The 23,672-nt window shown below is 44.8% G+C and overlaps 1 protein-coding gene across 1 annotated transcript in view; it reads right to left on the bottom strand.

Annotated features, from left to right (window-relative positions):
• The window catches only part of PDE4A (phosphodiesterase 4A), a 490,724-nt gene that overhangs the window by 385,145 nt on the left and 81,907 nt on the right, over positions 1-23,672 (bottom strand). The gene's annotated exons all lie outside the window — the stretch shown is intronic.

Genomic DNA, 23,672 nt, shown 5'->3' with positions numbered 1-23,672 from the left:
GCTGCTTTATTGGCACCCAGGGACTACAACTCAATGTCATGGGTTCCAGGGCGAGAGGCACCTCAAATCCCACTTCATCCATGGATCCTGGCTAAACAGAGTAATGTACCAAACTAGTAGATCATTACATACAGATAGGGTTCACCAAGCACTGTTTTAAGGGATTCTCCTCGTATCTGCTGTTGGTTTGGTCCCGTTGCTGCTTGACTTGCTGTTGGATCACTCCTACAGAACTACAGGAAGTATTCCTGGTACACTGTGCTCTCAGATCAGGGCCAGGTGGGTAAGTCTTGGCATTTGTTGACCTCCCTGTTCCCTGCCTTCCCTTTTATAGGGGGCCCACCCCTCTTGCCCTTTCTCCTACCCAGTCCCTCTTTCTGCAGGCGTCTCCATCTGTAGCTCTCCTCCCAACTCAGATTCTAGTTCCTCAGCTCTTTTCCTCACCGTTTTGTCTTGTCTTGTTCGCTTTCATCCTCCTGCCAATGTCTCCCACCTTCTCCTCCAGCCTCCTGCTTCTTTCATCCCTCTGTCTCTGCATCTGTGGCCCTTTCTACACCATACCGGTGTAGAGGGAGGGAGCGGGGAGGATCTCACGAAATTCTGGTCACAAGATGCTCCCCTTAGTCGACATGCGGGTGCGACATCTCGTGAGGAAAGAGGGTGTCGCAGCCATTATTATTATTATTATTACTAGCTGTACCCTGCCACGCGTTGCTGTGGCTCAGTCTGGTTAAATTGAAAAGAAAGAAAAGACAAAGCGGATGTTTCTAATATGTTTAATTTCACAATGCTTGTGGATATACAATATTTTTAGTTGTTCCATTGTCTGTGTAGATATAGAGATTGTCTGGTTTGCCGACTCTAGAACACGCAACATATAATTGTCCATGTGAGAAGCAATCTGTGTCTAGATCTAAACCGCACAATTCTAAAGATTGGCCCTGAGCTTTGTTGATGGTGATTGCAAACGCCAATCGAATTGGGAATTGCAATCTCTTAAATTGAAATGGCATATCTGTTGGAATCATAGGAATGCGAGGAATGAGGACATCTTCACCTTTGAAAGGTCCTGTCAAGATTGATCTCCGACTATAACAATTGCCACTTCGTCTATAGTTGGAGCATTGAATCTTCGCACATGTTCTCCAGCAGGCATTTTGTCACCATGAATAACAATCTTGTGTGTATCAGATGGCATCATGTCAATTGCTGTTTTGAACAAATGTACTAAATTGTTTTTTTCGTGAAGTAGCTGTTGCAGTTTTGAAACGATGGACCTTTTTATGCCGGTATAAATTCCGCAGCGTGCATTCAATTCATCATTGCCATCACCAATGAAATACATTTGTAGGAATTTATGTTGACTATCTTGAAACGGAAGGAAGGAGCCGGCTTTATGATAAATTTGTCCTTTGACTTTGAAAGTTGGCATAAATAGAGCTGTGATGATTTCTGCGCCGAACGACGTCATTTGGAAGCATGAGTTGTATTTCCTGATGTTAGATAGGAAATGCTTTGATTCAGCGGTATATCCAGCAAGCAAAGTTTGTAATGGCTCTGGTGGTTCTCCAAGTTGAGGCAGTTTAATTTTTCCAGCAGCGCAACACATTCCTTTTGTTTCTCCATTAAATTTAAGAGCCTTGCAATAAGGACACACTTCAGTCATAGTGCCGATGAGAACATGCCGCCTCAAACTATAATCATCAGCTGGGTTGTACCGGAATGCAAGGCGATTGTAATCGTGTGATTGTTTACCACGGAGTCGTGTTTGACGCTGATGTGCTGTTTCTCGTTGATGTCTTTCAGCCCCTCTCAGCCTTTCGCGTTCATTCTGTTGAGAACAAAGCCGATCTGTAGCTGTAGTACGCGATTGCCGTGCTCGCAACCGTGCATCCTCAAGTCTGGCTGAACGTTGCTTGGTTGATTCCTTGGCACGTATTTGAGCCATTTTTTTTCTTTTTTTCTCATTTGCTGAAGCCCGTTCTTCCTGAGTCTGATTTGCAATTTCTCGTCGCAGTGCTTCCGCTCCACGAGTACGACGACCTAAGTGTGATCTTCTGCGAGGCATTATTTGGATGAAGTAAAGCAGTTTGTTTGGTTTTTAAAAAAGGTTTTTTTTTTACGTTGAGGAGGTTAGTGGAAACTCCTGGCAGTTACCTTTCTTCAGAACGTGTAACTGTCACAGGTGTGACATCTATATTCACTCAGCCAATTGCGAGAGTACATGCAAATAGGAGAGGAGGCAGAGGCAGCGGATTGGCCTACTGGTTGGTGATGTCACAATGATCAGCAGGACTGGTTTTGAGGAGGCCTATTTCTTCGATTTTAAGACAAACCTTTGACCCCATAGAGAACATAGTTACATAACAACGCTCACGTATTCGAACGCAACGCTGTGTCAAAATTTCAAAGCAATCGGTGAAGAACTTTCGGAGATATAAAAGCATGTTTTTACGGTGAGGAGGTTACTGGAAACTCCTGGCAGTTACCTTTCTTCAGAACGTGTAACTGTCACAGGTGTGACATCTATATTCACTCAGCCAATTGCGAGAGTACATGCAAATAGGAGAGGAGGCAGAGGCAGCGGATTGGCCTACTGGTTGGTGATGTCACAATGATCAGCAGGACTGATTTTGAGGAGGCCTATTTCTTCGATTTTAAGACAAACCTTTGACCCCATAGAGAACATAGTTACATAACAACGCTCACGTATTCGAACGCAACGCTGTGTCAAAATTTCAAAGCAATCGGTGAAGAACTTTCGGAGATATAACGACAGTAACGAACGGTCTTTTTTCATTTTTATTTATATAGATTATTATTATTATTTTAAAGGAGATGAGCACACATGCACTCCAACTAAAATGTACGTTGTTGTTGTTGTTTTAAAAAAGGCCCCCCACCCCTGATTCCTCCCAGACCGGTTCCTTCCCTCTACTGATCCCCACTACTTGCGGGGAAGAGGGAAGAAACCGGAACGGGCCGCCACACGTCCTGCGTTCTCGGGACGATCCCGAGACTGCGGGAAGAATTGGGATTTCCCAGGGATAAATAATCGGGGTTTCCCAGGGGTAAATAATCTTGTCCCTCCTTCCTCCTGAGAGTCTCTGTGTGTCATTTGGATGCACAGGGACTCGGCCGTGACCAGCCTGGATTTTCGGGCTGGTGTAGAAATGGCCTGTATCTGCTTTCTTATACCCTTTCCTCATTAATTACTTCTCTCTCTCTCTCTCTCTCTCTCTCTGACTCCAAATTGCTCTCCCTCTCCTGTTTGTAGCTGCAGTTCAAATCACGTGGCCATGCCCTCCTCCCCTCCTCCCGTCAGATGAATAGCCGGGATGTACTCCCCGGTCCCCAGACAGGGTTTCCCTTGCTAGCCCAGACTGGAACCAGCAACATCAGCGGGGCAAGGGGAAGGCAGGGAGAACCCGACTGCCAACATTCAGTGACCTCATCGTACTCTGCCTAACGTTAGGGCTCTCATATGCCAAGGCAGACTGCCTGTTCCTGTCGCTCAATATCCTGATTGCCAGGGGCTCTCTACATCCCAAGCCAGTGGTTCTTCCCAGCTCTGCTAGGAAAGGTCATGCCAAGGACTGAACCTGCTTGCAAGAACATCAGAAGAGCCCTGCTGGATCAGATCAATGGGCCATCTACTCCAGCACTCTGTTCACATAGTGGCCAACAGCTGTCGACCAGGAATCCACAAGCAGGACATGGGAATCCACACCCTCCCACCCATGTTCCACAGCAAATGGTGTATATAGGCTTACTGCCTCTGATACTGGAATTAGCACATAGCCATCAGGACTAGTAGCCATTGACCGCCTTCTCCTCTAGGAATTTATCCAACCCCTTTTTAAAGCCATCCAAATTGGTGGCCATCACTACATCCTTTGGTAATTTAACTATGCGAAGATGTCCTTCCTCTTGTCTGTCTTGAATCTCCCGCCCATCAGCTTCATGGGATGACCCCGTTGGGTTCTAGTATTCCTTGTAGGATGGTGGAACCCCAGGTCTCCCTATTCAGTCCCCTGACATGTGCTTTCCATTTTGGCTCTTCAAATTCCTTAAAGGCATTGCACATGGTTCTATTTTCAGAAGAGTCATAGTAGGAAAAACACTCTCCCAGAGGTGTCAAGTTTTTCTGTCAGTAATTACTTTTCTTTGTGAGTTCATTCACAGGCTCTCCAACAGTTATTGCTACTCTGAGACATGATGGAATATGCCGAGTGCTTCCAGTGACATGTCTATGACCATGTATTCTGGACAGTTTGTTACCAAGACTTTTGCTCAGCACTGCTGCTATAACGTACTGGCCACAGCTGTGAACAAGGTAGCCCCTGGTTCAAGTGTCCCATCAGCCATAAACTCGCTTGGTGGCCTTAGGCAAGCTACTGTGTCCCAGGCCCCTTTCTCCATCTGCAATAAGGGCAGAATAACCTTATAGGCCGATTGCAAGGATTACATCTGAGATTTTGCATGTGAAATGCTTTGAACATTCTAAAGTAATATATATATATATATATATATATATATATATATATATATATATATATATCAGGGATGGGGGAGCCTCCATCCCAAGGAGGTTCCCCATGCAGTCCATGGAGATGCTGGGCTCCCTCCATGGGCTTGCCCCCTCCCCTGGCTTAGAGGGTACTAGGGGCATGGGGAGGAGGTGGGGAGAGGAATCCCCTTGTTATCTCCAATCACTAATTTGGAGATAACAAGGGAATTCCCCTGGGGGAGAGGGGTACTAAGTGCTGCACACTCAGCTGGCACTTGCAAGACCTACTGCAAGCAATGACTAAGCCCCTTCCTTTTGCATCCTCAATTGGGACAGTGAGAGTTGTGCAAAGCTTGGCTTTGGCTGCCATGCACGCTTATTCAATGGGAGAAGGTGCAGGGCAGATGAAGCTACCCCAGCCGATGCGCCGGGTGGCACATTGGCCTCTATTAGCCACGGCAGATTTTCTGCCCATGGGACTTCCCCAATGAGGGAAGCCTGTGAGAACTGGATCCCTGCAGTAGGTTTGTTGGGGTGGGGGGAGAATCCCCCCTGGAAACTATTTCCCCACCACTGATATACGTGCTACTATATAGATACTATTACTGTAATTACAAGTGGAGAATTCCACATATTTCCAGAAGTGTTTGTGTGTTACAATATCTTTGAGCCCGTTTCCCCATCACTCTCGCCCATTCACCTATTCACATGCAATACACCGATGCACAGCCTATCCATATACCACTCTCATGCACCCTAAACATTCACACACACTGCCTAATTACAAAACTAATATCACTTCTCTGCTGCACGCCTTCCCATCACCAACAGTACATCGCCCCATCTTTCCCATGCCTTGTGTAATAAACAATATGATAAACATCTGAGGCATTACAATGTTCATATATACATTCCATAGCACCACAGCAATTGAGCTAGTGCAAAGTCCTAAAGCCACCATCTACAGATTTCAAAAACAGTTGTTTCAAGCTTCTCCCCTGCTCCACCCGTCCACTTGTCAAGTTTGATTCTGATACCTCATTTGTCACTCTACAGCCACAATCCACTCTACAGCCACAATTAATTTAATTCTAAGAAATTATCAATCGCAGCTTTTAAAGCTCAACTAAAAACTTTTCTTTTTCCTAAAGCCTTTAAAACTTGATGTTGTGCAGACTTTATACTGTTAGTTTTACCCTACCCTGTGCCTGCTTACCCTACCCTGTGCCTGTTTGCATTCTCTTCCCCTCCTTATTGTTTTACTATGATTTTATAAGATTGTAAGCCTATGCAGCAGAGTCTTGCTACTTACTGTTTTACTCTGTACAGCACCATGTACATTGATGGTGCTATATAAATAAATAAATAAATAATAATAATAATAATAATAATAATAATAATAATAATAATAATAAGTATGCCAGGAGATAACAAGATCCAGTTCCTCCATAAACAAGGCTTGCCTTTGGCTGTGGATTCTAGTTACCAGTTTAGAAGGGTGAGGTTCCTTCAAAAGGGCAGGGAGAGGAAGGACCAGAGACAGGGTGACCTTATGAAAAGGAGGACAGGGCTCCTGTATCTTTAACAGTTGCATAGAAAAGGGAATTTCACCAGGTGTCATTTGTATATATGGAGAACCTGGTGAAATTCCTTCTTCATCACAACAGTTAAAGGTGCAGGAGCTATACCAGAGTGACCAGATTCAAAAGAAGGCAGGGCACCTGCAGCTTTAACTGTTGTGATGAAGAGGAAATTTCACTAGGTTCCCCATATATACAAATGATTCCTGCTGAAATTTCCTTTTCAATACAGCTGTTAAAGATACAGGAGCCCTGTCCTCCTTTTCATAGGGTCACCCTAACCAGAGATGAACGGTAGAGCACATGCTTTGTATGCATAAAGTCCCAGGCTCAATCCCTGGCACCACCAGTTAAAAAGATCAGGAGATGTGGAAAACCTTTGCCAGAGAGCCTCGAGAACGGCTGCCAGCCTGAACGGACTACCTGGGCGAATAGTCTGGCTGAATTTCAGACAGCTTCCTGTGTCCTCAGAAGAAAGGAGATGCCATTTTTAGATTCCCCATCAGTTATGGGCGGTGTGATAGAGAGTCGCCTCCCCTAGCCTGGTGGTGCCCTGCAGATATTTTAGACTGCAGCTCCCATCAACCCCAGCCAGCATGCCTATAATTCCTGTGGATGATGGGAGTTGTAGTCCAAAACATCTGGAGGGCACCCCCAGGTTAAGGGAGGCTGTGTTAGAAGAAGCAATGTTGGCAATGAGAACTGACACACCAGGCTTGCCTTTATAAGAAGCCTCTTTTTTTATAAAGAATCCTCCACTCAAATGGTTATTCATGTGCTCATCCTAAAAAAAAAAAAAAAAAAACGGCAGAAAAATGACACTTTTCTGAAAGAGAACGCACACCCCTTGTTTGTGTGCTTGCTTCCCTCTCCTAAAGCCTCGTCCAATCTGGCTTTCATGCAGTGCCTCCGAGCCCAGGTTGCAGGAGGCTGAATCGGAAAGTTAGCACCCAAACCCAAAAACCGTATTATGACATTTGGTGCAGGTAGCCACAATCTTGGCAGACTGCTGGATGGTAAAGCAGGATAAGGGCAGCGAGGCAGGGCTGCGGTAGCGATTCAGGCATAAATGCCATCAGCTTCAATATCTGGGAAAGTGGCGCCTCTCCTGAATACAGCTAATATTTGCACAGTCTAATAGAGCTTCTCTTCTTGTAAATGAGTTGCTCTGGCAGCTGCAGTTCAGAAATCACCTTCCTGTGGATAAATAAATAACAACAGGATTTAATCATAATGCCGTGCTCCTCTCAGGGAAGAGGGCCAGAGGGGCACATGGATTTTGATGACCAGTTGTATTCCGGCAGGGCTCGTTGTCAGCTCCAGCACCTGTTTTTCACTGTCTGTTCTGAAACATGTCAAGAATCATAACAATGCCACTGAGCATGCGCAGAGTGCTCTCCCCCTGCCACTGCACAACGGTAGCTAGCCTCTACATACCTTGGGAGGGGGACAATGCACTCCAGGCAAACTTGAACTCCAGATCACCTTGCTTTACTAGATCATGTATGTAGTGCAATAATACCAAGATACCAGAAAAGGGTCATAGGGAAAGGGTTGGCCCTCTTTTATATCTGGTCACACTAGGCAGGGCTCCTGCAGCTTTAACTGTTGTGATGAAAAGGGACTTTCACCAGGTGCTTCATGCATTCACATGAGACCTGCTGAAATACTCATCTGACGGAGCTCTACGTTCCATGCAGCACTTGCTCAAATATCACATGCAATAATTCCTTAGGGGTATTCATATTTCTGGACAACCCTTTGGCGACATTGACATGTGTGTTCATCACAGGTGGTGCACATACTTTCTCCTTCTACAGCAGTGAAATCCATGTAGGGAAATCGTAAGGGGTGGAGAGGCTTTAAGAAAACAAATGAAGGGTGGTTAGCCTGCTAGGGTGGGAGACATATTTGCTAAATACATAAAATGCATTTTTGGGGCCGGTCACGTGGGGCACACACCCTCGCCTCCTTTCTTCCTGGTTGAATGTGCTTTGCAGGGCATTCCCTCATCCCCCCCACACACCTTTTTTTTAAACACAACAAAAACCATGCAGAACCAGAGACACCAGCAGGATGAGTGTACACAACATTAGTAATGATGCCTTGAACTAGGGTGACCATATGGAAAGGAGGACAGGGCTCTTGTATCTTTAACAGTGGCCTAGAAAAGGGAATTTCAACAGGTGTAATTCCCTCTTCATCTCAATAGTTAAAGCTGCAGGAGCTATACTAGAGGGACCAGATACAAAAGAGGGCAGGGCTCCTGCAGGAAGAGGGAATTTCACCAAGTGCTGTATGCATACAAATGACACCTGCTGACATTCCCTTTTCAATGCAACTGTTAAAGATACAGGAGCCCTGTCCTCCTTCCCATATGGTCACCCTACCCTATTCCCGAGAAAAGAATTACATGGCGAGCAACTGTCATTCTCTACATCTTCCTTGTGAACAGAATGGGGATCAGCATGCACCACTTGGCTTGTGAAGATCAGGTGCCCTAAAGCTACAGGAGACCTTTGGATGCCTAGAGACAGTTCAAAAAGCCATAATGGAAATCCAATAGCAAAAAATCAGATTTTCCTGGCAGGCATGTAAGTGACATAGGAATCAGAAACCTGGAATACACTGAAAGAACAGGGTCTTGATGATGATAAGCTCTGGACAATTCCTGGAGCAGCTTTAAAGACCCTGAGGTGGTCCATGGGAGAACAGATTGAGCTTGGTGGTTGGAGAAAAAGACAAATTATTCAGGAAAAAGGAACAGTCAGGAGAGGCAATGGTGTTGAACAGCATTGGGGAGGGAAGGAGGAGAATCTTGACCCAATCAAAGTGTTCTTTAAGGAAAATTTCTACCCTGCCAAAATTGCTAGTATTGGGATATTAAAATCCATTTCTCATGTTATCACTTCAGCTGCAGCTGGAGCCTGATAGCCCAAGGGTCACTTTGTTAGTCACCATTTCCAACATGGAGATTACTCTCCACGTAGGAAAAGTGTGTGTAAATTGTCAGTGCGTGAAATGCATCACGAGTTCTCTGTCCCTCCCTCTCTATTTCTGTAGGTTCCACCGATCCGGCCACACACCGCTTCCTGGGTGACGATGACACTGCGTGCCAAAACCCCTCCCGTACAAAGTGGCCCTATGTTTACTGAGTGCCAGACTAGCGCTGGCCCACCAGGAAGATCATTTATGCTCCAAATACCACTGCCTGGCAATGATTTCCAAACCTTGTCTTCTTCCAGCTTGCTTCCCAACTCCAGCTTGCTGAGGTACATAACAAAGCAGAAAACAGGCAGGAAATCCATGGATTCATTGAAGCCTTAGAAGCTGCCCCCAAATTCAGCCAGGGTCAACTTCTCATTAAGAGCAGGCTTTTCTCCTGAGCCAGGTATTCAGTTCTTGCGAATTGCTTTAAGTCTTTTCTCTTCCCTGCTCCCCCATATGCACCATCTTGCAGACAAAGGAACCGGCAAATGGTGTGAGTGAAATCAATACCCACTCTGTAACGTAATGGCTTTGTAAGGATGCTAAGCTGGTGGAACATGTTGCCGAGCTATTTATCCATCTCATGCAGGTAGTGAATAAAAGATTGCTGCTTGGACACAGCTACTGAACACTGTTTGATCCCTGATTCTCTCTAGTTTGCACCACCATCCTAGGCAGTTTGGGAAGCATCTGTATACTGGAGCTGTTTACACAACATACTAACCCACACTAAGTGGGTTGTGTTGAACCGTGGGTTGTTCGTTGAACCATGGGTTAGCATGTTGTCTGAACGCAGCCAGGGTGATTTGTTAACTACCCTGAACAACCCAACAACAAACCATGGGGTCTCAAGGTGGCTTGTTCAAGAAAATACGCCACACTGCATGGTAACAAGCCACCTGGTGGGAAATGTCTGGGTTCAGACAACATACCGGGTTTAGTTCAACGAACAATACATACTTGACCACTGAGTGTTGTGCAAACTCAGTCATTGGCTCTGACCTCATGAGCAGGAGGAGATGGAGGCTCAGGGCTGTTGCAATGAATGGCAACAGGTGAAGATGGGCAAAGAAGGGGAAGATGTTTCTAATTCCCACTATTGGGAAAAGGGGAACAAACAGGTTTGGAGAAAAATGGGGAACTTTCCTTGCTGCTATACCACCTTCTTCATCCCAATAGGCATTTGGGGAGTACTGCAGATTTGGGGAAAAGATATATTAAGATTTGGAAGATTGCACATAATATGCATAGCCAAATGTCGCTATCCTCAGATCATTCAGTGCAAAACAGATGCGACTGGACCAGCAACATTTGTTCACAAAGGGTGCAGTCTGCTTTTAACAATAAAACACCAGTTTTAAAATCTCTTCACTGGCTGCCAATTAGTTGGTTGGTTATCACCTTTAAAGCCCTACATGGTTTGGGTCCAGGCTACCTGCGGGATCACCTTCTCCCATACAATCCGCCCCGCACACTCAGGCCCTCTGGGAAGAATTTCCTTCAGTCAGCAAAGACTAGACAACCATTACCCAGAGGATCTTCTCTTCTGCTACTCCCAGACTGTGGAATGGCCTGCTGGAGGAGACGCGTCAACTGAACAGTCTACTAGCATTTAAGAAAACCATAAAGACTGATCTCTTCCGGCAGGCCTATCCAGTGGAATTTTAGGATGTTTTTAAGATGTTTTTAGGATGTTTTAACAACGTATACTATGTTTTAATTCAATTTTATGTATTTTATATTTTCTGCTGTTCCCCGCCTCGATCAGAATGGAGAGGTGGGTAAGAAACAAATGTATTATTGTTGTTGTTATTATTATTATTGAGGTTGTTTGGGGGCCCTTTCCCACTTTAACTCCCTGTTGTTGCATTTTCCCCTGGCCCAGCTCACTTCTAGTAATTAAGATGGGCTGGGGAGAAATGGATAACCAATCACAAGGTGGGGAAAAGTTCACCTCCCATCACCTATGTGGCCCTTTTCATACTAACGTTGGACTCTGTGCCTCTTTGTATATGAACAGGGCATGCATGCGATTACACCAAGATGGCCCTTACATCAGCTTGGCCCTCAGTTGTTCAGGTGGACAGGCCGTTTCCAAATCTTTCATTTTAAAGGGCCAAAACTCTCAAACACCTACACAATACTGGAACAGTCCAAGACATTTGGATGCCTGAGGAAGACAGTCCAAAGCGGTATTGTAACCTTGTTCCTTCAGGACAGTTTTCCTGTCTCTTGCAGGTAGAGAAAAAAAAGATTGTGCCTTGTGGGTCAGATCTGTCTCCCACTCTGTTGCTCTTAGTGGCATCCAAAATCCAGAGCCAGTGCTGTCTACAACTGGAAACATAGGGTGCAATCCTTTGCATACTTAGAGAAAAATCTTACGACTCCCAGCATTCACAGCTAGCTGAGCATTGTAGGGCTTTTTTCTGTCTAAACATGTATACGATTGCGCTCTAAATCTCCTACTCCCATCCAGCCTGCACAGACCTATAAGCTGCTGCTGCTGCTGCTGATAATGATGATTTATTACATTTATATACTGCCTGTGGCGTTACACCCCACAAGTCAGTTCCCTAATGTATGTCTGGAATTGGTAAATCTGTGGTGATTAGAATGTTGACCTGAGTGGGTGGAGTTAGAATGTCTGAGGAGGGGGGGGGTGATATATATAAGGGAATGACTGAGGGGATTGAGGGAGACTTTTAGGCACTCTTAGAGTCTTCAGCCTTTAGTGCTTGAGCTCTTTGTGTGTGTAGAGTACTATTGTACTATTTGGGGTTCAGTATAGAGAGTGGTGTCTTTTGAGTGGGGTGTGCAGATAGACAGTCTGTGTAAAATAAACAATACTGATAATAAAATTCAAGAGTGAACGTGTGTGTGACAGGAAAGTGTGTATGTGAATGGGTGAAAGGATTGGATGAGAGGTTTCAAAAAGGTTTTGAAATGTTTTACTTTGAAACAAAGCTTGTGAACTTTTAAAATAAATTTTAATTATTTTGTTTTTAACTACCACAAAAATCCCACGTGTCTGTTTGGCATTTATCATCTGAAGTTTATTCATTTAACACCCACTCTGACAATAATTCCCCTCAGCACATATAATTCACAGCGCATTATTTTAATTATTGAAATCCTTCTCCATTTAACCCCTTTCTCCACATAGTTTGGAGAAAGGCGGTGTTTGTCCCTCGCCTCAGGCGTATCAAGCGGTGGTGCTTGGCTTGAGCAGGGAGTGTCCGCGGCTGGGCCTGTTGTTCAGAGCCTGTGTCATGGCACCGCCCCATAGCCGAAGATCTCTAGGCGGTTGTGGTAGGTTCAGGGGCAGAAGGTGCTGAGGCGTTACACCCCACAAGTCAGTTCCCTAATGTATGTGTGGGATTGGTAAATCTGTGGTGCTTAGAATGTTGGCCTGAGTGGATGGAGTTAGAATGTCTGAGGAGGGGGGAGGAGTGATATATAAGGGAATGACTGAGGGGGACTTTTAGGTACTCTTAGAGTCTTTAGCCTTTAGTGCTTGAGCTCTCTGTGGGTTAGCTCTGTATGTTAGCTCTTGGTGTGTAGAGTACCTGGGTTCTGGAGAGTTTGAGGTTCAGTATAGAGAGTGGTGTCTTTTGAGGGTGGCGTGCAGATAGTCATTTGGTGTATATTAATCAATCTATATAAATAAAAATGAAAAAGACCGTTCGTTACTGTCATTATATCTCCGAAAGTTCTTCACTGATTGCTTTGAAATTTTGACACAGCGTTGCGTTCGAATATGCGAGCGTTGTTATGTAACTATGTTCTATATGGGGTCAAAGGTTTGTCTTAAAATCGAAGAAATAAGCCTCCTCAAAACCAGTCCTGCTGATCATTGTGACATCGCCAACCAGTAGGCCAATCCACTGCCTCTGCCTCCTCTCCTATTTGCATGTTCTCTCCTATTTGCTCTTATAGGTCATTGTGACATCGCCAACCAGTAGACCAATCCACTACCTCTGCCTTCTCTATTTGCTCTTATAATTGTGATATCGCCAACCAGTAGGCCAATCCACTGCCTCTGCCTCCTCTCCTATTTGCATATTCTCTCACAATTGGCTGAGTGAATATAGATGTCACACCTGTGACAGTTACACGTTCTGAAGAAAGGTAACTGCCAGGAGTTTCCACTAACCTCCTCACCGTAAAAACATCCTTTTTAAAAAACCAAACAATCTGCTTTACTTCATCCAAATAATGCCTCGCAGAAGATCACACTTAGGTCGTCGTACTCGCAGAGCGGAAGCATTGCGACGAGAAATTGCAAATCAGACTCAGGAAGAACAGGCATCAGCAAACGAGAAAAAAAGAAAAAGAATGCCTCAAATACGTGCCAAGGAACCAGCCAAGCAACGTTCAGCCAGACTTGAGGATGCACGGTTGCGAGCACAGCAATCGCATTCTACAGCTTCAGATCTGTTTTGTTCTCAACAGAATGAACGCGACAGGCTGAGAGTGGCTGAAAGACGTCAACGAGAAACAGCACATCAGCGTCAAACACGACTCCGTGGTAAACAATCACACGATTACAATCGCCTTGCATTCCGGTACAACCCAGATGATGATTATAGTTTGAGGCGGCATGTTCTCATCGGCACTATGACTGAAGTGTGTCCTTATTGCAAGGCTCTTAAATTTAATGGAGAAACAAAAGGAATGTGTTGCGCTGCTGGAAAAATTAAACTGCCTCAACTTGGAGAACTACCAGAGCCATTACAAACTTTGCTTGCCGGATATACCGCAGAATCAAAGCATTTCCTATCTAACATCAGGAAATACAACTCATGCTTCCAAATGACGTCGTTCGGCGCAGAAATCATCACAGCTCCATTTATGCCAACTTTCAAAGTCAAAGGACAAATTTATCATAAAGCCGGCTCCTTCCTTCCGTTTCAAGATAGTCAACATAAATTCCTACAAATGTATTTCATTGGTGATGGCAATGATGAATTGAATGCACGCTGCGGAATTTATACCGGCATAAAAAGGTCCATCGTTTCAAAACTGCAACAGCTACTTCACGAAAAAAACAATTTAGTACATTTGTTCAAAACAGCAATTGACATGATGCCATCTGATACACACAAGATTGTTATTCATGCTGACAAAACGCCTGCTGGAGAACAAGTGCGAAGATTCAATGCTCCAACTATAGACGAAGTGGCAATTGTTATAGTCGGAGATCAATCTTGACAGGACCTTTCAAAGGTGAAGATGTCCTCATTCCTTGCATTCCTATGATTCCAACAGATATGCCATTTCAATTTAAGAGATTGCAATTCCCAATTCGATTGGCGTTTGCAATCACCATCAACAAAGCTCAGGGCCAATCTTTAGAATTGTGCGGTTTAGATCTAGACACAGATTGCTTCTCACATGGACAATTATATGTTGCGTGTTCTAGAGTCGGCAAACCAGACAATCTCTATATCTACACAGACAATGGAACAACTAAAAATATCGTATATCCACAAGCATTGTGAAATTAAACATATTAGAAACATCCGCTTTGTCTTTTCTTTCTTTTCAATTTAACCAGACTGAGCCACAGCACCGCGTGGCAGGGTACAACTAGTACTGATAATAAAGAAAGAGTGAATGTGTGTATGAGAAGAGTGAAAGGATTGGATGAGAGGTTTTTAAAAGGTTTTTTAAAAACTGTTTTATCATGAAACAAAGCTTGTGAACTTTTAAAATAAAATTTTAATCAGTTTGTTTTAACTACCACAAAAATCCCATGTGTCTGTTTGGCATTTGTCATCTGCAGTTATTTACATTTAACACCCACTCTGACAATAATTCACCTCAGTACATATAATTCACAGTGCTTTAATTTATTACTGAAATCCTTCCAATTTAACCCCTTTCTCCACATAGTTTGGAGAAAGGCAGTGTTTGTCCCTTGCCTTAGGCTCCTCAAGTGGTGGGGCTTAGCTTGAGCAGGGAGTGTCCGCGGCCAGGCTTGTTGTACAGAGCCTGTGTCGTGGCAGGTGCCTCTACACAAGCAGGGATCCTCTCCCAGCTGCAGGCAGCATTTTCTCCCCTTAGCCAACTCCCAGCAACAGTGGCATCAATCATTCTGGGTGTAATGCATTCCAGGGGCCATTCTGAAACTCAGTACATCCCAATGGCTGTTCAGAAGGGAGCAATGCATCTCAATGGCCATTCCATGTCCTTCATTTTAGAATATCCCCAGGGAAAATTACACCCAGAGCAGGAGGCAACGGAGCTAGTCCCTTCCCTGCCAATGTGTGCTGAACAGTGGGGACAAAGTGCAAATGTAACAGCACACTTGGCAGGCCAGGCCCCTATAGCTGATCACCTCCAGCCCTTCCTAGAAGCAGATATTTAAAAAGGGGAGGAAACCAATGCTCTTTTTTCCGGCAGAGTCATTCATTTTATACATCTCTATATAATATCGGTTTGAATGTGAATTATTGTGTGGCTCATTTGAAGCATCCACATTAACACAGGGCTGGAAAAAGTTATTGTCACATTAAAATGGCCTCTCGGATGTACGACACTTTTCATTTCATCACTGCAATTTACACTGTGACAAAATATGGGGTGGGGACAGAAACCGCACAAAAATCCCAGGACTGCTATTATGACTGTCATGCGTGGGTGGCACCATTTATTGCTCCAAGTTCTCCGTAGACGTCATCTATAGAAAATTCAATGTGTATAGCCTTGTACATTTCTCTATTCCTCCCAATTTATCTTTCATAGAATTTATTGCATTTTATGTTCTTCTTGCTAGCCTGCTTCACAAAAGCGCATGCACACATATTTAATAAGAAATCTGACTGTAGTCACCAGCGGTGGCAGCTGGTGGTTCAGATTTTGGGCTGTAAATCCACCCTGAATGACTCTGAACATTTGGATAGCTCCTTTAGAGGTCTGCCTGGTTCTGACTGAAACCCAGAGTAGTTTCACAGCCCCACCGAAATCAGAGTCACCAGCCTTCACTGGTCATCCCACTTCACGTATTTTGCAACTGCAGAATCAGAAGTTCACATCAGAAGTTGATCTGGGAGACTGATGGATCAACCCTGACATGTAACCGAGCATATATAATAACAAAGACTGCATATTTGGCATTCATGTAAAAGGGGGCTGTACAAATTATACAGGTTGTCTTCCACACAATCAGGAATCTTGGCCAATTTGGGGTCCTGACAGCTCCTTTCACACATGCCAAGGGCACAACCACTGGGGGAATATGGCCAGCAGGCACATGACATATGGGGATATGGCTGAGGGTGCAATCCTGCTCTCCTTACATTTACTGAATGAGAAGGGTTGTATGAACATCTCAATTTAAGCTCCAGTTTTAAAGAACCTCCAGTAATGGAAAAGAGTTCTAGGGCAGCCACTAAAACACTATTAGGTGTTGTCTGCCAAGCACAGATCCAATCCCAGTTGTAGCCAATGGCTACAAAACAAAATAAATTGAATATAGTCATAGAATCATAGAACAGCAGAGTTGGAAGGGGCCTACAAGGCCATCGAGTCCAACCCCCTGCTCAATGCAGGAATCCACCCTAAAGCATCCCTGACAGATGCTTGTCCAGCTGCCTCTTGAAGGCCTCTAGTGTGGGAGAGCCCACAACCTCCCTAGGTAACTGATTCCATTGTCATAATGCTCTAACAGTCAGGACGTTTTTCCTAATGTCCAGCCGGAATATGGCTTCCTTTAACTTGAGCCCGTTATTCCGTGTCCTGCACTCTGGGAGGAGCGAGAAAAGATCCTGGCCCTCCTCTGTGTGACAACCTTTTAAGTATTTGAAGAGTGCTATCATGTCTCCCCTCAATCTTCTCTTCTCCAGGCTAAACATGCCCAGTTCTTTCAGTCTCTCTTCATAGGGCTTTGTTTCCTGCCCCCTGATCATCCTGGTTGCCCTCCTCTGAACACGCTCCAGCTTGTCTGCGTCCTTCTTGAAGTGTGGAGCCCAGAACTGGACGCAATACTCTAGATGAGGCCTAACCAGGGCCAAATAGAGAGGAACCAGTACCTCACGTGATTTGGAAGCTATACTTCTATTAATGCAGCCCAAAATAGCATTTGCCTTTCTTGCAGCCATATTGCACTGTTGGCTCATATTCAGCTTGTGATCTACAACAGTTCCAAGATCCTTCTTGTTTGTAGTATTGCTGAGCCAAGTATCCCCCATCTTGTAACTGTGCCTTTGGTTTCTATTTCCTAAATGTAGAACTTGGCATTTATCCCTATTAAATTTCATTCTGTTGTTTTCAGCCCAGCACTCCAGCCTATCAAGATTACTTTGAAGTTTGTTTCTGTCTTCCAGGGTATTAGCTATCCCACCCAATTTTGTGTCATCTGCAAATTTGATAAGCGTTCCCTGCACCTCCTCGTCCAAATCATTAACAAAAATGTTGAAGAGCACTGGGCCCAGGACTGAGCCCTGCGGTACCCCACTCATTACCTCCCCCACAGTTTGAGAAGGTACCATTGATAAGCAAGTGTATATATATGCATTCAAGCTGAACATGTTCCTCAAAACTTAAAGCAAAAATGATAAGAATCTTCAGGTTTAAATATTGCCACAGAGACTGAAATCACAACATATTAATGTTAAAGCACGTCAGGAATCAAAGTCACATATGATTGGAGTGACCACAACCTTTATTACCGTATTTCTTCGATTGTAAGACGCCATCGATTGTAAGACGCACACTAATTTCAGTACCACCAACAGAAAAAAAAACCCGTAAGACACACCCGCGATTCAAAGACGCACCCCATTTTTAGAGGTGTTTATATGGCGGGGAAAGTGCATCTTAGAATCGAAGAAATGTATTATGAAATTTTCAACTTAACTTGCACAAACTCTCTTACAAAGTTTGTACTGCTTATTTACGTAACCAGCAAGGAAGTTAAGTTCTTGGAAGGAGCTCCATTCAGCCACAAATGCATGTTATTCCAAAGCTTATTTTAAATAAGTTTAGAGGACCATCTGGATTTTGTTTTAGTAGCTCTGGTGTTAGGACATTTGTTTCTGCCATTGGCAAGGGTGCCATTTCAGGCTAGTGGAGAAAAAAGATTCACAGCAAGGTTCAAATACTGCAGATTACATTGCAAATTTTTGTTGTCATTTTCTTCTGTGTATTATGTAATAACTATTTATTTATTTTTAATTCTGCCCCTCTAAAGAATTGATGACGGCATGATTACCTATCCTTTTATCCTCATAACAACCCTGTGAGGTAGATTAGGCTGAAAGACTGTGACTGGCCACCCAGTAAGCTTTAGGAATGAATAGGGATTTGAACCCAAGTATCATGCCATGGCTAGACAGGCGATATCCCGGGGATCGCTCCAGGATCATCCTTCTGTGTCCGTATGATGCACAGGGCATCCTGGGAGCAGGGAGGGATGAACCCTCCCTTGGCCCGGGATATTGCCCTACCCTTTCCCCCCGCTTTTTCCACAGTCTTGGGATGATCCCGAGACCGCAGACCGTGTGGCTGGACGTTGTGGGTTGTCCCAGCTCCTCGCGAGTAACTGCAAGGAGCCGGGACCCAGGCACAGAGCTCCAGGAGCTTTGTGCCCATCGGGGGTGGGGTGGGGGGAGTTTTCTGTTTTTGTTTTTTTAAAAAACGTACAATTTCCATTTGAGCACTCGTGCGCTCCTTCTCCTTTAAAAACCCTTCTTATTGTTTTATTATGATTTTATTAGAATGTCAGCCTATGCGGCAGGGTTTTGCTATTTTATTGTTTTACTCTGTACAGCACCATGTACACTGATGGTGCTATATAAATAAATAAATAAATAAATAAATAATAAAAACCAAAACCAAAAAGGCGGCCATGATGTTGCTCACCGCATGTAGACGAGAGCGACGATCTCGCGATCATAAAATAGTGAGATTGTCGCCCTCCAACCCCCTCATCTAGCCATGGCCTTAGTCTAGCACTCTAATGACTACAAGACATCGCCTCTCGATAGCAACATTGGGCAAGTCTGCACCAGGGGAGGGGGAGAATCTCGCGATATGCTGATCGTGAGATCCTGCCCCTCAGTCCACATGGGCCACGTGATGTCCCAGGCATTGCGCCCATTGTGGCGGCCATATATTTTTCCCCACAAGAAGAACTGGAGCGCACTCGCGCTCCAGCTAAAATTAAAAGGTAAAAAAAGAGAAAAAGCCCTGATCCTGCTCCCCTCCGCATCCCTGATGGACACAGAGCGCCGGCTCCTCGCATTTACTCGTGAGGAGCTGGGACGAAACCAGAACGGACCTTCCACGGTCTCGGGACGATCCTGAGACCACAGGAAAAATCATGCTAAAAGCCATCCTGGTTATCCCACGGGAATGGAGGGATCTTCCCTCCCTGTCCCCGGGATCCCCTGTGCATCATGTGGATGCACAGGGATGATCCTGGGACGATCCCTGGGATAAGGCATGGCCTACACATGCCCATTATCAACACAGGTCAGTCACCTTTTTTGTTGTTGTTGTAAGCAAAGGATGATTGCCTGTTTCTAAATAGAGCCCCTATTTAACAATGGAATGAAGCTTAAAGCATCAGCTCATAGTGGTGTATGAGATCAATCCGACAGCAGACGATAACAGGAGAAACGTCAGGAATGCCAAGGGTTTGGAGCTGACAGGAGGGCTAGCACACAAAACAGAATCCCCAAAAAAGCAGGAATACCAGAAGGGAGAGAGAGGACCTTGGGACTAGTAACAAACAGGAGGAGGTGCCCAGTGAAAGAGGCCTAGTTCTCACTGGGGAGGTCAATCTGGGTCTAGGCTGTACCAGAAAGCAATTAGGACATCACATAATGGAAACTTCATATGAAACACACAATCCCTGCATATAGAAAACTAGGAAGTCATAGAGATTCCTCCTCTGACATGCTGGATTTCTATGTGCATATAGAGGAGTATGGCAGTCTCAAGTGGTGCAGACCCAACACAAGTTCGTTTTCTACCTCAGAGAGAACAAGGTGATAGATTGGCACAGGCAGACAAGAACATCAGCCAGCAGAAATACAAGGTACAATAACTCTGAGGAACTCGCCTATTGAATAGGCAGTATGCTGCCCATCAACTTGTCACATTTACAACTTTGGGCAACCTATCCAAACTGGGATCACTGTATGTCTGTTGAGTTGGGGGATGATGGTGTCTCATGAGGGTTTTGGTCAGCTTTAAACATATACTGTGTCCATGCAGTAGGACTTTTGAAATGGCCCCTGATAAGATATAGCTTCAAGGAAGGGGCCATAGCTCTGTGGTAGAGCAGCTGCTTTGCATGAAGAAGGTCCCAGGTTCAATCCCCGGCATCTCCAGGTAAGGCTGGAAAAACTCCTGCCTGAAACCCTAGAGAGCCATGGCTGCCGTTCAGTGTTGACAATTGGGTCGTGCACCGCCTTGGATCCAAATCCCGAATCTGAAGTGGATCAGGGTGATTCGGACCCTTCCGAACCAGATCCGAGGCGGCTTGGGCGAAAGCCGAGGTGGCCCGAAGCTGAAGCCAATTGGCTCCGAAGCTTCGGGCCACCTTGGCGCTTCAGAGCCGGCCCCATTCCCCCATCACTCTCCTTACCTGCTGCTTCCATCGCCGCTGACATCTTTCTTCCAGTGCTGCCAGCGGAAATGACCAGAAGTAGGCCGCATGATTTTAAGATATCGCGCGGCCTCTTCTGATTAGTACCTCTATAGGCACCATAGTTTGTGACCATAGAGGTACTAAGCTACCTCTATGGCCACAAACTATGGTTTGTGGCTTATACAAACTACGGTGGCCATAGAGGTACTAATTACAGCAGAGGCTGCGCGATATCTTAAAATTGCGCGGCCTACTTCTCGTCATTTCCGCCGGCGGCACCAGAAGCTGCCAGAAGAAAGATGGCGGTGGCGACGGAAGCAGCGGGTAAGGAGACTGGGGAGGGCTGCTTCGGGGGCTCCGGATCGGCCTCCAAGGTGGATCGGGTGTGTGTGTGGCTGCATTATAAGGCAGTTTCCGATGCTCCTCTGCTAAGGTCGTCCCTTCTGTGAGCCTCATTCCATAGGGGCCTTCAGCAGCAGCCCCCAAACACATTGAAATCAGGAATTCCATTCCAGTTTTTCTAACTGTTGAAGAAAAACTGGTTCTATACTTCTTTGATCGATTTTATGAACGTTTTCCTGGCTTCCCGCAACATTCCCTCCTTCCACAAACCATTAATTGTTTTTAATTGGCCCAGATGAGGCTGGAGGGCATTCTCCAAGCAACCTTTCCTGTGAGCCTGAGCTTTCATGGTGCAATTATCCAATAACTTCTACTGCGGGAGCAGCAGCCTTTCCTCACACACACCGAAGATACAAACAAAATAATATATGTTGACACAAGGAGCAAAATAATACATGGCAATCGTGCCGTTAAACATATAAAATATATGTGCTGCATAGAACAGAACATATTGAATACAAAAGTAAACATGATGACAAAGCATTAAAGGAAAAAAGAGGGGGGAAAGACAGAAAGCTGGTCCAGTAGTCTGTTTCGGATTAAGCTATTTGTGGAAAATAATAATAAAAAGAAAAACTACAATCGTGTGTTCCAAGTATCATGGATAATAGCAAACAATGTATTTCATAATAGAACCTTGTTGATCAAAAAATATAGCGGCTTCAAAGCTACAAAAAAGATCAACGATAACCTTCATCTGCAATTTCTCTGCAATCACGAAGAATAATCTATTCAAGCACACAATGCAATCCTATGCACGTCTACTCAGACATAAGCCTCACTGTGTTCAATGGGACTTACTCCCACATAAATGTGTACAGCAGCCACCCACAAGCCAGCACCCTCTAGATGTGTTTGACTACAACTCCCATCATCCCCAGCCAACATGCTGGGAGTTGTAGTCCAACACATATGGAGGGTATAAGGCTGGGCTTCTTGACTTAAAACAATCCCTGTCCCAATGAGAGCCAAACTGAATGAATAGCCTCTCTCAATATAAGGAATCCACCTTATTCCTACAACACTGCGATCATGTTCTTCTGCCCTGTTTCCCCCTTGTTTGGTACGTGACCGATGACTCTGCATATGGAGTTTAATATCTAGAAGGGGTCATAGAATCATAGAATCATAGAATAGCAGAGTTGGAAGGGGCCTACAAGGCCATCGAGTCCAACCCCCTGCTTAATGCAGGAATCCACCCTAAAGCATCCCTGACAGATGCTTGTCCAGCTGCCTCTTGAAGGCCTCTAGTGTGGGAGAGCCCACAACCTCCCTAGGTAACTGATTCCATATTTGTTTAGTAAGCTAGGCTGCAATAGACAACGTATTTATTAGAAAGATTGAGCAAGCTTCAGATTCTGCTTTAGCGGTTTGCTTCTTGTCCTTGCCAACATTTTTTATTTCGGTTCTCATCTGGCCCAGTTTGATTATCAGTTCCTGAATCAATGTGGCTACATGGCCTCAGATCTCTAGTGCTGCAGCCTCTTCCTAGGAAAGAGAGTAAAGGAACAGCCACCCAGAAATAAACATACGACCTTCCAGTTTTCAGCAAAGATCTAACCACATTCATAACCAAACTGTTGTATTACTCAACCCTCATTATACGTTTTAGAAAATAAACAGCGAATATTTCACTATGTACATTAGGAAGGAGGATTATTCTTATCATCAATAATTAAAATTTCCTTTCCAATTGCCCAGTCTAAATGAGTCAGAGCATACATTTGGATTCCTACTCAAATATGGTATTTATTTTATTGCTGTAGATCTAGCATGGTATCAAACACTCTCAGCAAGGCACCGTGATCGCTCATTGCTGAACCGCTGTGTGCAATAAGGCCCCCGAAGTAAAAGCATAAAATTCAGGAAATTGTTTGTACGAATTACCTGCCTGAACAACTGGATCATATATAGAAGATCAAACGCCTTGAAAATCATTCTGAGTGATTAATAAACGCAAATACTGAAAATTAAAAGAGAACAATGAAATGAAACAGAGAGAACAAGTGATGAAACAGCAATGTGTTAGCCAAGGGAACATCAGAACCAGGGTCATGTGCTTAATTGTTGGAGTAGAATTGGGAAGGCACAGATCCCAATCCCCACTCAGTTTATGAAATTCACTGGATGACTTTGGGGCAGTCGCCTAACCTACAATACAGGGTTGTTTTAAGGATAAAGTTAGGGCGTCCATTTATTTATTTATTTATTTTTATTATTGCATTCATATCCCACCTTTTTTCCTCTAAGGAACCCAAGGCGGCATACATAATCCTACTCCTCTCCATTTTTATCCTCGCAACAACAATCCTGCGAGGTAGGTTGGACTGAGTGTCTGTGACTGGCCCAAAGTCACCCAGTGGGCTTCCATGGCCAAGTGGGGACCAGAACCCGGATCTTCCGACTCCCAGTCCGATACCTTAGCCACTACGCCACACTGGCTGGTCCATGTACTTCACTAAAGCAAGGGTGAGGAACCAGTGGCCCTCCAAACGTTGTTGGACTACAACTCCCATCATCTCTGACTGCTGGCCATGCTGGTTGAGGTCCGCCAATATCTGGACAACCACAATTTCCGCACTCTTGCCTTAGA

This window comes from Elgaria multicarinata, chromosome 3 (genome assembly GCF_023053635.1).
Source record: "Elgaria multicarinata webbii isolate HBS135686 ecotype San Diego chromosome 3, rElgMul1.1.pri, whole genome shotgun sequence".
Taxonomy (NCBI): Eukaryota; Metazoa; Chordata; class Lepidosauria; order Squamata; family Anguidae; genus Elgaria; species Elgaria multicarinata.
This window is presented reverse-complemented; position numbering and strand designations above follow the sequence as displayed.